The sequence below is a fragment of the Macrosteles quadrilineatus genome, unplaced genomic scaffold (assembly GCF_028750875.1).
Source record: "Macrosteles quadrilineatus isolate MER2022 unplaced genomic scaffold, UCM_ALF_1.0 Scaffold_8__2_contigs__length_117827958, whole genome shotgun sequence".
Lineage (NCBI taxonomy): Eukaryota > Metazoa > Arthropoda > Insecta > Hemiptera > Cicadellidae > Macrosteles > Macrosteles quadrilineatus.
The window spans coordinates 88,995,162-89,009,937 of record NW_026542601.1 but is presented as its reverse complement, the minus strand read 5'-3'; the positions used below and the strand labels follow the sequence as shown (position 1 = coordinate 89,009,937).

Sequence of the window (14,776 nt, the reverse complement as noted above, 5' to 3'; positions counted from 1 at the left end):
CAGAACTGTAAATATGAATAAAACCGTCAAGGCCGAAAGACCGCTTATACATTTCCATACGTGACAATTCTGTCTAGTGTATGAGCGGCTGTTACATCCAACAATCACATAAGACCAAGTTACATATACATTTATTTATCTAGATAGTAATTTAAAAGCGGTATATTTTTATTACTACTTAATATAGTTAGTAAGTTTTATTTAATCAGTGAGAACTGATTGGTTGCTTTAGTCAAATGTTAGTCTAATAGTCAACACCAAGCCGTGGTTCTTGTTGGTGTACGCAAACTTCGCTTGTCAAATTCCACTGACACAAAGGCCAGGCCTTGTCTCACCCTCGTCAAACATCCACCTGGCGGGTCGTACGCAGTCTTCGCTAAATTCCAGCTGTACGCAAATTTCGCTGTACGCTATACTCTAAGAGTTCTTAGAGGTGTCCAAAGAAAGGTATGTATTGGTTTGTAGATGAATTATCAAAAGAAAAAATAAGCAAAATCCCTTAGGACTCTGCCCTAGAAGCCTTTAAAGATCCCTCCACAGAGTTGTTTACATTTTGGCCATGTGAATAATACTTTTTAATGAAACAGCTGTTTATTTTTAAATTGTATTTCAAACTAGCTGTGTGCCCGTTCTACGCACGGGGATCTTATCATAGTCAGTTAAAACCTTCTTATATAAAGCACAGCAGTTGGTTTGCATACTTTCAGATATGCTGACAAAACTATTCCTTCGCAAATACAGTATCTGACAGTTCAAGCCAAAACTAATGCTTCGCAATTAAATGTCACCCGGATCTTGTTGGCCCATATGTTATATCCAATGATTAAACTAAATAAACGGTATCAGCATTCTGACACATACTTTCTCCCATAAGTTTGTCAACAACCTTTATCATGTGTAAGCGGTGAGAGTAAATATACGGAAATGGGATTTGTACAATTTTGTTCAAAATTTAAAGGACTATAACTTATAACATAATGGTTAAAAGTATTTAAGGTACTACCTCAACCTCTTAATTTAACACTTTATTCGGGTTGACATTTTCACTATCAAGGCGCTCTTGTCCTTTCCGTGAAACATTGAGAAACAAGGACATTAATGCGTTACCATCATACATACACACAAAAATACCGAACTTAATTAGGGAATCTGCTACGCTTTAAGCATAAAAAGGTACATATAAAATTAGTACTTAAAAATCTTTGTTAATGCCATAAAATTTGATCATAACAATTTATATTTGCTTGGACCGGAGATGACTCGAAATTCTGTTGAAATGCTATCTGAATCGGTTTACATAAACAACGTTCAAAGTGTTTGAACAATTCATGATGGTTTGTTGAATAAATGTTTTACTAAAATGCGTTATAGTTTTCTTAGCATAACATTTTGGAATCCAGACAGAAAAAGCAAAAATTATACAGTTAAGACATCAATTAAATTGAATAGGCCTACGCCTGTAATAAATAAGGTGCAACACCAACGATAACTAATTTGTAAATTACTGTGATGTGTTGGTACGTAAAAATGATTCTTGCTGCTACTAAAGGTTAAAAGGAAAAGAACCAGTACCGTACCAAAAACCAACGTTTACAGTTAAGAACTGTAGTACAGCCGACCAATTGTATGCGTTAATCAAGGTTATTGATCTCTTGGTTTTGGATTTTCTCGTACAAAGCTATCGGCAATCAAAGTTATTTCCCATTAATTGCTTTATTTGTACACAACTCTTAATGTAATCTTATCGGTGTTAGTTTGAAAAAAAAAAACCCTTATACAACATAACTTTCTGTTATTTAATAGATTATATATTAACATTATAAGGAAATGTGACAAAAATCACACAACGTTGGGTTTTTGGACGTTTATAATTTTATTTCTTAAGTACCTAGGTAGGCCGTGTATTCTATGGAAAAGTACCGGTATCAAGGATCGTTGTCGAAAGGGTTGTTATAAATAATTGGGTAAGCATACGTACCACACGTACCCAAGAGAAGGGCTATGGGCCTATTGGCTGTATGGTCCAGCGATTGCATCACACGGTGAGTAGGAACTATTGACTTTATATAGTCAATGGTAGGAACAGAAAGTGACACATTGGAAAATCGAGTTCAGCATCATCAGTAAACCTCTGTTACAATCACCCACTGCAGTTGTAATTTTTTGCTTTACACTTTACACAACCGCCATTGAAGAGCCGTCAATGAGTGGAACATTGTTTCTAAGCTATTGGCGACGGTCATTAGTAAATTTAAGTTTCCCAGCCGTATACAACACTGATTCAATCTTGATTCAATGTCTTCTTTCTGGTTATCAAAACTCCAAAACAATTTTATACACATATTTCTGGTTCCTGACCTGGATGATGCCTAGTTATTTAATTTACGGTTACACTATATTATTCCACTTGCGATTAATTAAATCCTTTATGTAATAAAAACGTTTTTAATCTCACTTGGATGGGATTTGCCTTCAAAACGTGATCGGAAATGGTTGTGGTGTTTGTAAACAACATTTGTAAACATTTCAGTGACAGCTAGAAAAAATAATCTTGATCCGAACAGCTGTTCGTTGTTTCATAGATGATTATGTGATACAAATTGGAAGAAAACTTGACAAAAATCGCACAAAACTGCATTTTTGAACGGCCGTAATTTTAATTACAAAGTAGTGAGACCATATTTTAATTGCTAAAGACACTCTCGCCAATCCAGTGAATACATTAAAATGACTTGGGTGTTGATAGGTACTCTCGTTTTCCTGGAGAAGATTGCGTAAAATGCCATCTTGAGTGTGTCAGACAGACAGACAGACAGAAATTTAGATGAGACTTGTTTCGGCTTCTTTAATGTATAAAACGTAAAAATAACCTAAAAATGTATGATTCTGAGCAATGTACAGACAAAACTCTAATTTTATTTATATAGACAACGGAGTTAATGTTATTTTCTTATTTTAAAATTGTTTTTCTTATTTTTCAGCCATGTTTTGCAATGTAACATTCCATTACGAAATCAGTGCAAAATCCTTTTATCACAGCAATTCATAAATTATTTCTTATTGAACTATCTTATATCTATTGTACTGGATGGTGTCTGCCTTTTTCACCACTTTTGCCTACATTTTATCATATTATTCTACACATATCAAATATTTATGTACAAATATCTGCTCTTATCATGTCCAATAAAATCCAAACATAGAAACATTGCCTAAAATGGTACCTATCTTGACAAATTATTTGCACCTGCCTATATTACGAACTTTGGCGCACTGGGTTGGTAACATTATTGAAAATAACACGACATGTTGGCTGTAAGATATGGTACAGAGAGAAAATACTATTTATGCAGCTACTGTCATGACAGAAAGGTCATATTCCATTTAAACTAGATCACATAATCCTTTATAAAATACGTTGATTATCAATATTTAAACTTCAATGTATACGTAACAGCCAATTTACAGTATTTTTTGTTTTTGGAAATGTGTTGTGTTGGAAATGTGTTTTGCTGCCAATAAAGTCAAAAGGCCGTATGAACTAGGAGGCCCCTAACAGTTCAAGAATAAAATCCAACTTCACTTCAAGTATTACACTACACCTAACATTCCGTAGAGAGATTATATTGACAACTTTATGTTACTGATAAGGCTGAGACAACTAACTGACATCCCCCATTTCAAGAAATTCCAGCTTCAACAGTAACCTCAAAATAAATTTCTCAAAAGTAAGCTAGAGGGTGCATTCGTTGGCACAGAAGTAAGATATGAACTGACGCGACGTGACGAAGGAAAAATCAAACTTACACTGTAACGGATATACCTCCCTTTGAATATGTCTTCCCAAAAAAAGTTTTCTTTTCAAATAAAATCATATTACACTGATGAAATCATGGAAGTGTTTAACTACAAAAGATCCACCAATACGATTTTAATACTATTTAAAGGTTCTTCCAAAGGAAGAGATACCAGATAACATACTAATAATAACTCCGATGACGTACGGTAAGGGGAATATTTTATTCATTGAATGATCAACCGAATTTGGCAACTAACGCAATTAATATCATTATTGTTGTTACACTTATTACTCTTAAAACAATGCTAAATGCTCAAAATGTGTATATTTCACCCAATTTATTGCAGTTAGATGAATTAAGGTAAGCCTTGAAGAAAGTAACCGTCGATTTCGACGGGTTTCACCTAGTAGATTTCTAATAACCCAATTACAGTAACATGTAGGCCCATTCACCTCTCTCCCCGTGGACGTCCAAATATTAAATGTTAACATTTTAGAAGGGTTAGACAAATCATGAAACTCTGAAATGCTGTGGAATCCAACCAAAAATAAGGTAGAAAATAGAATTTAAGACAAACATTCGGTGATTGGCTCACACATCTACATGTTTTTTTAGTTAAAAAATGGCGACAGCTGGTCCATATAGAATTCATATCAATATTGTTTTTACACTTATTATTCTTTAAACAATGCTAAATGCTCAAAATATGTAGCCTATATTTCATCCAATTTATCGCAGTTAGGTGAATTAACGTAATCCTTGAAAGTAACCGTCGATTTCGACGGGTTTCACCTAGTTACTATTAAATAGTATTATAATAGTTAATATATCGATGTTCACATGACCGGATGAGTCATCAGCTCTATCCCTAGTCCGTCGGTCATTACCCCTCGAGGCACCGGCCGATGGACCAGGGAACAGCTATGATTTACACTATCACCCTCTACTACGACATTTTTTTAGGTAAACATTCCAACGCTTATGATGACATCGAACACTCATGCATATTTGTATATAGGCCTAGCCAGTCCAAAACCTGAATACACTGTAGGTATGAATCAGACCGCTTATATCATAAACAACTAAATATTAAGGCTAGTTTCCTAACCAGAGAACACACAAGAATGGCACTTTACAAGACTTTTTATACCAAGCCTTAATAAACTAAGAGTATTTCATAAGTTACGTTGTATCAGTATAAAATCAGTATAAAATCAGTAATGGATTGAAAATCTAAGTGTTATTTACTTTTTGTTTGCACTATAATGTAGTGTACCTGTTTCTCGAAATCGACTAATTTTTAAGCTATGTGTATTACCAGGAATTATTTCAAAACTAATAAATAAATAACGTCTTTGTTGGACAGCGTACATCAGATTATAGATCTGTTTTACATTAAAACTTTTGTCATTCAAGGAGTTTAAAATACTCAACTAAAAGCTTATGTTATTAATAAAAAAATCACACTGTTCATAACAGTTTGATATAATCAACATTTTTTTGAAAATGTTTAATACTGTGAGTGAAAGAGTTTTTTTTAGCAACTACCACAGTACTACGTAAAATCAAAACAATATTTAGGTTGATTGGAGGTCAATCACTTTCTCGCAACTACGCGATAGAGGGCTGACCCAACACCCCAATAACTGGAATGGATTGTTGTGAAAGGAAACTCTAAGAATTTGCAAATGAAGTCCATTCGGAGTAACGTGTGGGGATTAACGGGACATTCTGTACGCTGTTTACAAAATATTTCCTTTGCCTTTCCAAGTACTGAATCTATATGGTTTTGCTTATATTAAACAATAAGTCAAATACTTTGTAGCAGATGTCTTTAGCTGCATTTTACAACAGGTATTTCGTTCAACTTTCTCAGAAATAGCTGTTCATGGCGTGTTCCTGAATCAACGATAAGGTATATTGTGTTATTGTCCTAATAAACACGAGAGACATTCGCCTATCTTTATGGTCGTATTATATAAATAACATTGAACTGATTAATTTAACAAATGATCATTGTTAATTTTTTGTAACAATTAGGCTATTTATGTACTGTACATTTATGTTTTATATGTTTGTTTTGTGCTGTATTTATGTTTTAGTATATATATATATACTGTTTAAATATTTATTTATTCAATCAATGTCCTGACTAATCAATACACAACCTAAACGATATTAAATAGAGATTTGATCATATTGTCATAGCATCTCTTTATAAGAAATCTGTCCGGAGTATGTGCAATTTTGGTTTATTAAACTTATTGGTAAATTGGTGTAAGATTGTTTTAGGTTTATTCGTAATCCGGACGCATACGAAGTTGAAGCTTTTGCTTTGGTATTAACAGTCAAGTAAAGTAAATAAATAATCAAAATAAATAAATAATTAAATAATCTTATAAATTTAAGAAAATGGGTTATTCGTTTGGCTCTGCTACCCGACCATTTTTATTATTGAGGTCTCAAATTAAAGGTATGCACGCACAGATTTGCCATCAAGCATCGGCGTATATTTTTCTATTATCTCACTCGGCTTATACGTAAACGAAATTGCTCCCCATGTTTTTCTTATGGGAGTTAAATTTGGTTTTCATGATTTTCTTCGTTAGGCTAAACAAATCATGTTAACAATTTAATTTTCGAGTTGTTCTAATTCTTATAACGTAGTTTTCTAAAGTTATCTGTTGTGGCTGCCTAGAAATAATCGGACGTTTGTTTCTCCTTTGAAAATGTATTGATAATTATAGTAGTGGTATTAATTTATGTTACAAGACTATGACAAATTGCCAATTATTGAGTCAACTTGGTCCCCACGCACAGGCTTCGCATATGTGGGCCCTGTCGATTTTCAGAAATTACGTTAATTCTGTATCTATTATTCTTTTGTTATGAATTGCTTTTGATTTTATTTATTTGATTTAATTTTACTATGGTATTTTCCCGGACAAACTCCATTGAACATATAGCACGGGTCGAGGTTAATTTAACAACTTAAAACTAATTCATTCAACAATAGTTTACTTGAAAACTATTTTACTAATATTTGTTTAAAGTTTTACAGAATACACTTACACATGATGCTATTGTATGTTTTTATTTATACATGATATAGGTACTTACAACAAAACTTGTGAATTTTTGTGTTTATTTATACATTAATTGTATGGCAACAACGTAAACTTAAAGATATGAGCGAGTGTATGCAATTCCAAGATAGAGTTTAGTATTCACCGATCCTACGATAGTTTAAGAGTATATTTCGTACCTAGGGCCGAAAATGACTTTTTTTCAGCTCGGGATCATTTTTAAGTTCGAGACGAAGATGAAATCGGTCCGTGGCACGATTGCTGTTTTTCACCAAACTATACAAAACTGAGAAAATATATCAATAATGTAGGCAAGCATGTTTCTTTACAACCTTTTTATCAGCTCGTGAACATCACAGAGAAAATATCCGCATATCGGTGGAAATGTATTTTCCTGTCGATCTACAGAATGCCTTTATAAATTAAAATAGGCTAAAAAGACATAAAAAAATAATTACAAATGTTTAAAACTAACATGGGTTTAACGGGTTGCTATGCTGGTGACGAAATAACAACTAATTATGAAAATAAAATCAAAACAAATGGAACATATTCCAATCAAATTTATTATTTACAGTGTATGTTAAATGGGGAAGTATGTGTAGTACATTGCATAGTTTTTGTCGAGTTTTCAACCGCTGGACCTCAACTTCATTGTACACTTCATTGTTCATTGATCACTGGGAAATCCATTGTAAACTATAGGATATGCACACTAATCAATGCAAATACTTTAAGGTTATGTGAAAAAATATTTAAAGGAATCAGCAAAAATAGTAATACATAATTGCTGGGCAGCGGTCTATTGCAATTCATTCAATTAACGTATGTAAAACTACTAAAACATCGTATTGCGGTGAAAAATATTTGCCAATCATACTCAATCGACTCGGAACACTGCAGTTCCTGATTTAATTAAGGGTATTATTAAAAAGTACTCGTGCAGTAATCAATTAAACAGGGTAACGAATTGAAGGATAGATACAACTAGACTATAAGGACGCAAAATACGCGTAGGTACAACTAGACGTAGGGACTACTAGACGGAGGGACCACTAGTCGTAGAGACTACTAGTCGTAGGGACTACTAGTCGTAGGGACAACTGGTCGCATCCGTACAAGCTAGGTGATACTACTTGTCGGTGGGATACACGTCTAGTTGTACCTACGTCTACTTGTACCTACGTCTAGTTGTACCTCCTAAAAATCTGCAGGTACAACTAGTCGGGTGAGCCACCGTCTACTTGTACCTACGTCTAGTTGTACCTACGACTAGTTGTCCCTAGGCCTCGAGGTACAAGTAGACGGAGGGACAACGAGACGGAGGGACAACGAGACGCGGTCCCGTTGACATTGTTGCTACAAGCGTGCTGGTTTAATTAAAAGAAGTTGGGTTTTTTTCCTAGTCTATTTAAATGTATATTTATTAGGAAATAAATAGAAGTGTGGCTATATCTCTTCTTGTAAATAGAGCAAATGGTTGACGTATACAATATGAAGTACGGACATTTTTGTTTAATATACTAAACGTCATCAAGCACAAGATTTTTTCATAACAATTAATCATGCCAATCTGATTGGCATTGCTATAAATATGACACCATGATATAAAACATCCAGTAAACATTTGAATTCAATCGTAGGGCAGTGTATGAGTTATAATTCAATTCTATGTTTACTCAGAGTTTAAAAATATGGCTACAGATATTACAAATATGTACATAGAATAATTATTTCAGAATTGAATGTATGGTGCAAACCAACTGCTGTTCTTTATACAGTACTTATAAGAAGGTTTCAACTGACTACTATAAGATCCCCGTGCGTAGAACGGGCACAGCTATAGTCTACTATAAATAGACCAAGTAAACACGATCACTGCTGTTTTGTATTCTATGTTAATAACCTTCTAGTCGAATTACAGTACCATTAAAACGCTAATAAATGTATTGCGAAGGAGTACGCAGTGGAATTAAACATGTAAAAAAATAATTAACGTGGAAATTATGATAATTTTATATAGTTTAAAAAAATAAGAAAATAAAACCTTAATGCAGCATCTAATACCAAATTATCATAAACCAACTTTGAAAGATATTATCTACTTATCAATATAATTTTCATATATTTTGTAGATGTGGAAGTTACTCACATGTAAGCGAAGACTCAATCTTGCGGAAACATGCCTCCTTCTGCAACATACAGTGATATCAGTTATTGGTCACTGATTGAAAACTTAAACTGACTTAAATTTAAAGAAAATTAAATAATAATGTGCAACTCGCTGTAATACTTATTTAAGAGCTTAATTCATGTGGGACTAGTAAGAACACTGTATTTTATACTAATAATGATTAACCGTAATAAATCTTTTTTATTTAAAAGGCTTCATTATCAAACAGTAAACAAAGATTTCTGTTCTGATGAAGTGTGATGGGGCTGGGGTATATGTTGTGATTGGTCAAAGTTGGGGAACAGTCCAATGGTCCAGTTCAGGAAGGACTATTTTCGGCCAGTCGAACAAGCCCGGCTAGCTCAGTCGGTAGAGCATGAGACTCTTAATCTCAGGGTCGTGGGTTCGAGCCCCACGTTGGGCGGAATACTTTTTACCGAATGTTTTCAAAAATAGTGAAACTTGCACACCGATTTTTATTATAAAACCGTTTATACAATACATTTTATTTTAAATTTTGGTTACTATACATATATTTTTTTTGCTTGGATTCAAGAATCAACTAAAACTCAACAAATACATACCCTACACTATCATTCTATTGAATTTCCCTATTGGAAAAGAACAATTACACTGTACCTATAGTCTACTTATTAAATTCGTTTACAAATAATATAATTCTGAAAATCTCTTTATTTGTTTGTAGCACTGAAAATTTTATCGAAATAACATTTTCTTTGTTCTTTGTTGCAAACCACTCATTGATAAAACATTATTCATGAGGTGTAAATTTGATGATAAACCTGTTTAAAAAATCAATAAACTAACTCGAATTTGGCCAAGTCACCTTCAAAGTTTGGATGCAACGAGTATTTGCTAATTAAGGCTTATTAAAATATTTATATTTTTTCAAATATTGGTATTTGATTTGTAATGGGTTTGTAAATAAAGTAGATTAGATTATTAAAATACTTCTTTTAATCAAATTAATACATCATACATCATCGTGTATTTTTACTGTGGCTTATTACAAAATTGAAAATACCGATACAGATCTTGTTTTATTATCCTCATTTCAACATCACAATGGGTAGTGACTACATTTTATTTATGTTTTATAGAGGCTAACTAAAATATTTGCAACGCTTACTGCTCTATTAAAAAAATTAATGTTTTACTTTTCCCAATTTTTTTATCATCAGTAAATGTAATTTTCATGTTATTAAAACGCTTAATACTATCCTAAATTATCCTTTTACGAATACAATCATCCCTTGTAACGTAAAAACAATGTAGTTTTACAACTTTTTTTCAACCGTGACTGTAGAAATTTAGTTTTTCTGAACGGAATATTTTCCCATTTACTAGTATGGGGCATTCGTATGCCCCATACTAGTAAATGGGAAAATATTCCGTTCAAGAAACATGAACTGATTTATCCAGATATATTGAATCATGTAAGCTACGTTAATTTCAAGTCTTTGTTTATTGTCACAAAATTAATTGGCGTTTGTTGTATTATTATTTCAATTGATTGTTGAGTAATGTTATTTAATAACAAAAAATAGTTATGTAGCTTTAAAATGATTTTATATATTACGGTAGGCTAGTTGAAACCCGTAGAAAATCCATGTTTTATCTTTCCTCCCTCTATAAAGACGATTTATGATTTTTGCCAAGAGAATTCTCCTCATTACGACAGTATTTTCTATCTAAATAGACGAAGAGAAGTATTTGCACTTGTTCTATCTTTTACTATGTTACCATGTTTTACTGTTTAGTCCTAGGCCTGTCCTTTCTCTTGACGCCCCTGCAGTTCTAGTTTCGAGTGACAGATGGCGCTGATGATTTATCAGACACAATCAGCCAGAGAGCTAAATAGAGTGAGCGGACGGAATCAAAAGTGAAAGGGAAAATCTCAAAACCGATGTACCACGCTCAGTAATATTGTAGATTACTGCAAGAAATCATCAATTAGACGGGATGTTTTGTTCTGACGGGCAAAAAGTAAACTTTCGCCGTTACCAATCGCTGGCGGCCCACTAGGGAGGATCTTACTGCGCTACTGAGCTCGTCGTTGTAAACATCTACTTAACAAATAGTAGAATTAACAGATTGTCTAATTAAATAATCATAAAATAAACGAAAAACTTGTAAATCAAGTCGTGTCAAGCCCAAGTCAGTTACAGTGGAAGTCAAGAATAATGCAACAGTATTTAAATTTGCCTAAATTTTTATTACATTGTAGGTATCCTTTATTAACTGAGAATAGATATGAACAGAAACAATCCAGGTCGAGGGAAGGCTGGTAAAGATATGGGAACAGTTATTCGATGAGTTCAAACCATACGGGCTGTAGGCCTAGTTAAAATGCTGAACAGATAGGCCTAGTTAAATTATGTTCTGGTAAAATAATTTGTTTGTATTATTCAAACTACTATTATTCATAGCTGTTTCTAAATACAGCTAATTTTTTTCTTGTTAAATATATTTCACTGTAATATTTCCATCTTGGCATACTGAGTTGTATGCTATGTTACCGGATCGAGGCAAATTCAACTAAAGGAGGTCAATCTTCAGTCTTGCATTTCTGCATTTCTCCTTGATGCCTATGAAAATTACAAACGTTTTTAAAATGTTATATTGAAAGGTTTACAGTATAGATTTGGAGTAAAGTATGGCCATACTGAATAGATATTTGCTAGAATTACCCTCTACGTAACTTTTCCACACCATCAGATTACAATAAATTATTATTTTTTATTATTAGCCTACACTTCCCTACGATCGTGACTACAGGTACGACACTAAAAGTGTACATAACGGTTTCATCAAAGCCCATGGCTACAACATAATAATTAGGAAGACAACGCATTTATAATTCGGATGGAACTCTTGACATAACATCATTATCTGCGTTGTCATTTGTTCTGCTCGCTTTGTGACCTTTAACCCGCCTATCACTCAAGATGCTTACGTGAAATCACATTCGCGTTGTTTTTCTAACACTACGGAAGGAGTCCGAATTGTGTTTTGATGCGAACAGTAACGACCTAATTGAAACTTCTGTTGTGCAATACTGGCTAAGGATAGTCTTTATCCGACCCGAGGCTGATCTTCTCTAAGATGAATCATTATATCCTTGTGTAATCTGTGAATGGTGCTACATAGTTATAGTACATCGAGTTCCCATTTTATGTATCATTGTTTATGTACCATTGTAGAGTTTGCTAAAATCTCTTTGACCTATGCGAATGGAAATTGTAATTAAATAATTGTGCATATCAGATTTAAAACTCCCATTTCCCCCTGACAGCAACTATTCATCATCGTATCTCTTTCCGTTGGAATAACCGACTAATTAAATAACGTTATCTAAGAGAATATTGTAAAATATTGTATACTTATTTTAATTTTCCACCACTACTAGTGAAAAGGGGTTTCACCAAGTTTAATTGGTTAAAGTTTTAGGTTAGTCAAATTAATTGCAACCTCGGTTGCCCTACTGTCTCTGATTGCGGATGTGGATTACGTTGTCGACGATTCTTTAACACCAAAGAAAAGGATATGTGTTTTTTTTCTTGTTTTGCTGCGATAAAACTTACAAAACATCCTACCTTAACATTTAACTTACATTTACAACAACTAGGTCTACATCATTTTCTAAATTTCTTAAAACGTTTTATGGTACTATAAGATAATAGACATATCGTAATTTTGAAATATTCCTGTATTAAAAAATAAGGATATATTCCAGTCATTCATTGATTCATCTCATGCACCTGGCTACTCTCAGTTGATAACTGAATACAAAACGGTCTTTAGCTCATCTAACGGACACCAATCGGTTATTGCTTTGTGAGCCTAGCAATGATCAGGAAGCACGCCTAGTTCTATAGACACGCTTGGCTTGGTTCATTGATAACGTTGGGATACGGTTCAGGGGAATCAATTGATAACTTGACTTGTCTGCGGTTCGATCCTTATAGGTCGTGGGAATTTCATAAGTTAACTGATGATTTTGTTCGTGTGTGTCCGTTTCGTCACACACTTGCTAAGAACATTTCATATAAAAAAGTTATCACTAGTTTATCCCCTTTAGGTTCTCGTTGGGTTTTCGGGTCTTCTGAAACTTGACAGTGTAAAACTACTAAAATTACATTACAGTTAACAGTTTCTACGATGGTATTCATCTGTCCTCCAATCTATTAGATATTCAAATCAGTACAATTGCGTAAAGAACTAAGAAGTTTGTCTATCCATGAATTTTATTATTTTGTAAATTTTTATTTTTACCAATGATGCAATCTTCCAAAAATTTTATTTTTATTAAAAATTCCCATTTCTTGAATGATAGGTTATGTGTTTTAAGTTATTAAACCTCTGAGAAATAAAAATTCAAAATAATAAACTACACGGTAGTTTTTAGTTATAAGCATCTTAGTCTGATAAGCCTTGATGATTCGAGTACGACAACCTTCATAATCTTATCACCACTGGCTTGCCACACGACGAATCGTGTGTTCCCACTATCTCCGCGTTCCGCCATCTCCGAACCCAAATCTGTCCCGCCATCTCCGAATTCTTGAGTGACCCTTATAATCCCGTCACTGCCTGCGTTGTTAGCTGTCATTGCATCCACGGCTGCGAAGCCCGTGGATGGAAGATTTAATGAAAATTTAACCCGTGGGTTAGGTTAGGTTAGGTCAGGTTAGGTTAGGTTTGGTTAGGTTAGGTTAAGTTAAGTTAGGTTAGGTTTGGACGGAAAGTCTTAACGCAGGAAGTAACCGAGGATTATAGGGGTCACTCTGAAATTCGGAGGTAGCGGTACACGGAGATGGCGGGACGCGGAGATAGCGGGAGGTAACCCGACGAATACCTTAATAGTATTTCACTGTTCATATACAGTAGTCAGATCATCACATGGATCAATAGTCTCTATGTATATGTGAAATTGAGGTGAAAATAAAGAAGGAAACGCTGTTATTGAGCCCAAATATGAAAGTCCCATAGTACCTCTGTAACCCATGGCAGCTTTTACAGCCACCCACACCTAATTTCATATCTTTGACTCTTTCTTCTTTACAACTCCTCGAGGCGGAAACCCCGAAAATTCACTTTCATTCCCATTGAACAGCCACACACGGTAATAATCCGGATGAAAGACCATCCGTTGGCACCCGTACAATACTAACGACAGAGACAGAGAGCGAAAGCGATCACCCGCGTTTCAATCACCGTTTGGCGCGCACGTCTGTTAACGCGCTCACACACGACGCAGCGCAGCGCTAGTGAGCTGGGCCGTGCACGGCGCATGCGTGTTTAATACAGCTGATTGCAATTTGTCTTGGTGCGTGCCGACGCGCCTGTTGTTTACCGGGATTACTGTTGAGAAAGTAAAGAAATGTTGCTTTCCATTGCAGCTGGATATCGTAAAGGTTTTAAAACTACTGTTGAGTAACTAAGTTATCCAAGGTAAAAGAATTTACAAAAAGAGCTGACGAGATTTATTTTGTAGGAATAAATTCAGATTAATGGTTTCATAAATTTGAAATGCGATACGGACTCTTATATAACAATTTTTCGAGTTTAATAGTGTGTTATTATTTAAATACTTATTATGTTCAATACTTGACTTATATTGACTCACCGATATTATGAAGGGTAAATGTACTGCATTGGTTGCTTAGCCGCTGTAGGAATCTTTAAATTTTGGG

General features: G+C 34.1%; 2 protein-coding genes and 1 non-coding gene across 5 annotated transcripts in view; 2 read left to right on the top strand and 1 right to left on the bottom strand.

Moving 5' to 3' along the window:
- The window catches only part of LOC128999416 (rab3 GTPase-activating protein catalytic subunit), a 101,721-nt gene that overhangs the window by 42,212 nt on the left and 44,733 nt on the right, over positions 1-14,776 (top strand). The gene's annotated exons all lie outside the window — the stretch shown is intronic.
- LOC128999417 (leucine-rich repeat and fibronectin type-III domain-containing protein 3) overlaps positions 1-14,776 on the bottom strand; it is a 74,216-nt gene that overhangs the window by 31,815 nt on the left and 27,625 nt on the right. For both annotated transcript variants that reach the window (XM_054425924.1, XM_054425925.1), the window contains exon 2: positions 9,039-9,078. The gene's annotated coding sequence lies outside the window, so the exon portion shown is untranslated. The remainder of the gene's footprint in view (positions 1-9,038; positions 9,079-14,776) is intronic.
- Trnak-cuu (transfer RNA lysine (anticodon CUU)) lies at positions 9,411-9,483 on the top strand. The gene has a single exon. It is a non-coding gene; the product is annotated as a tRNA-Lys (tRNA).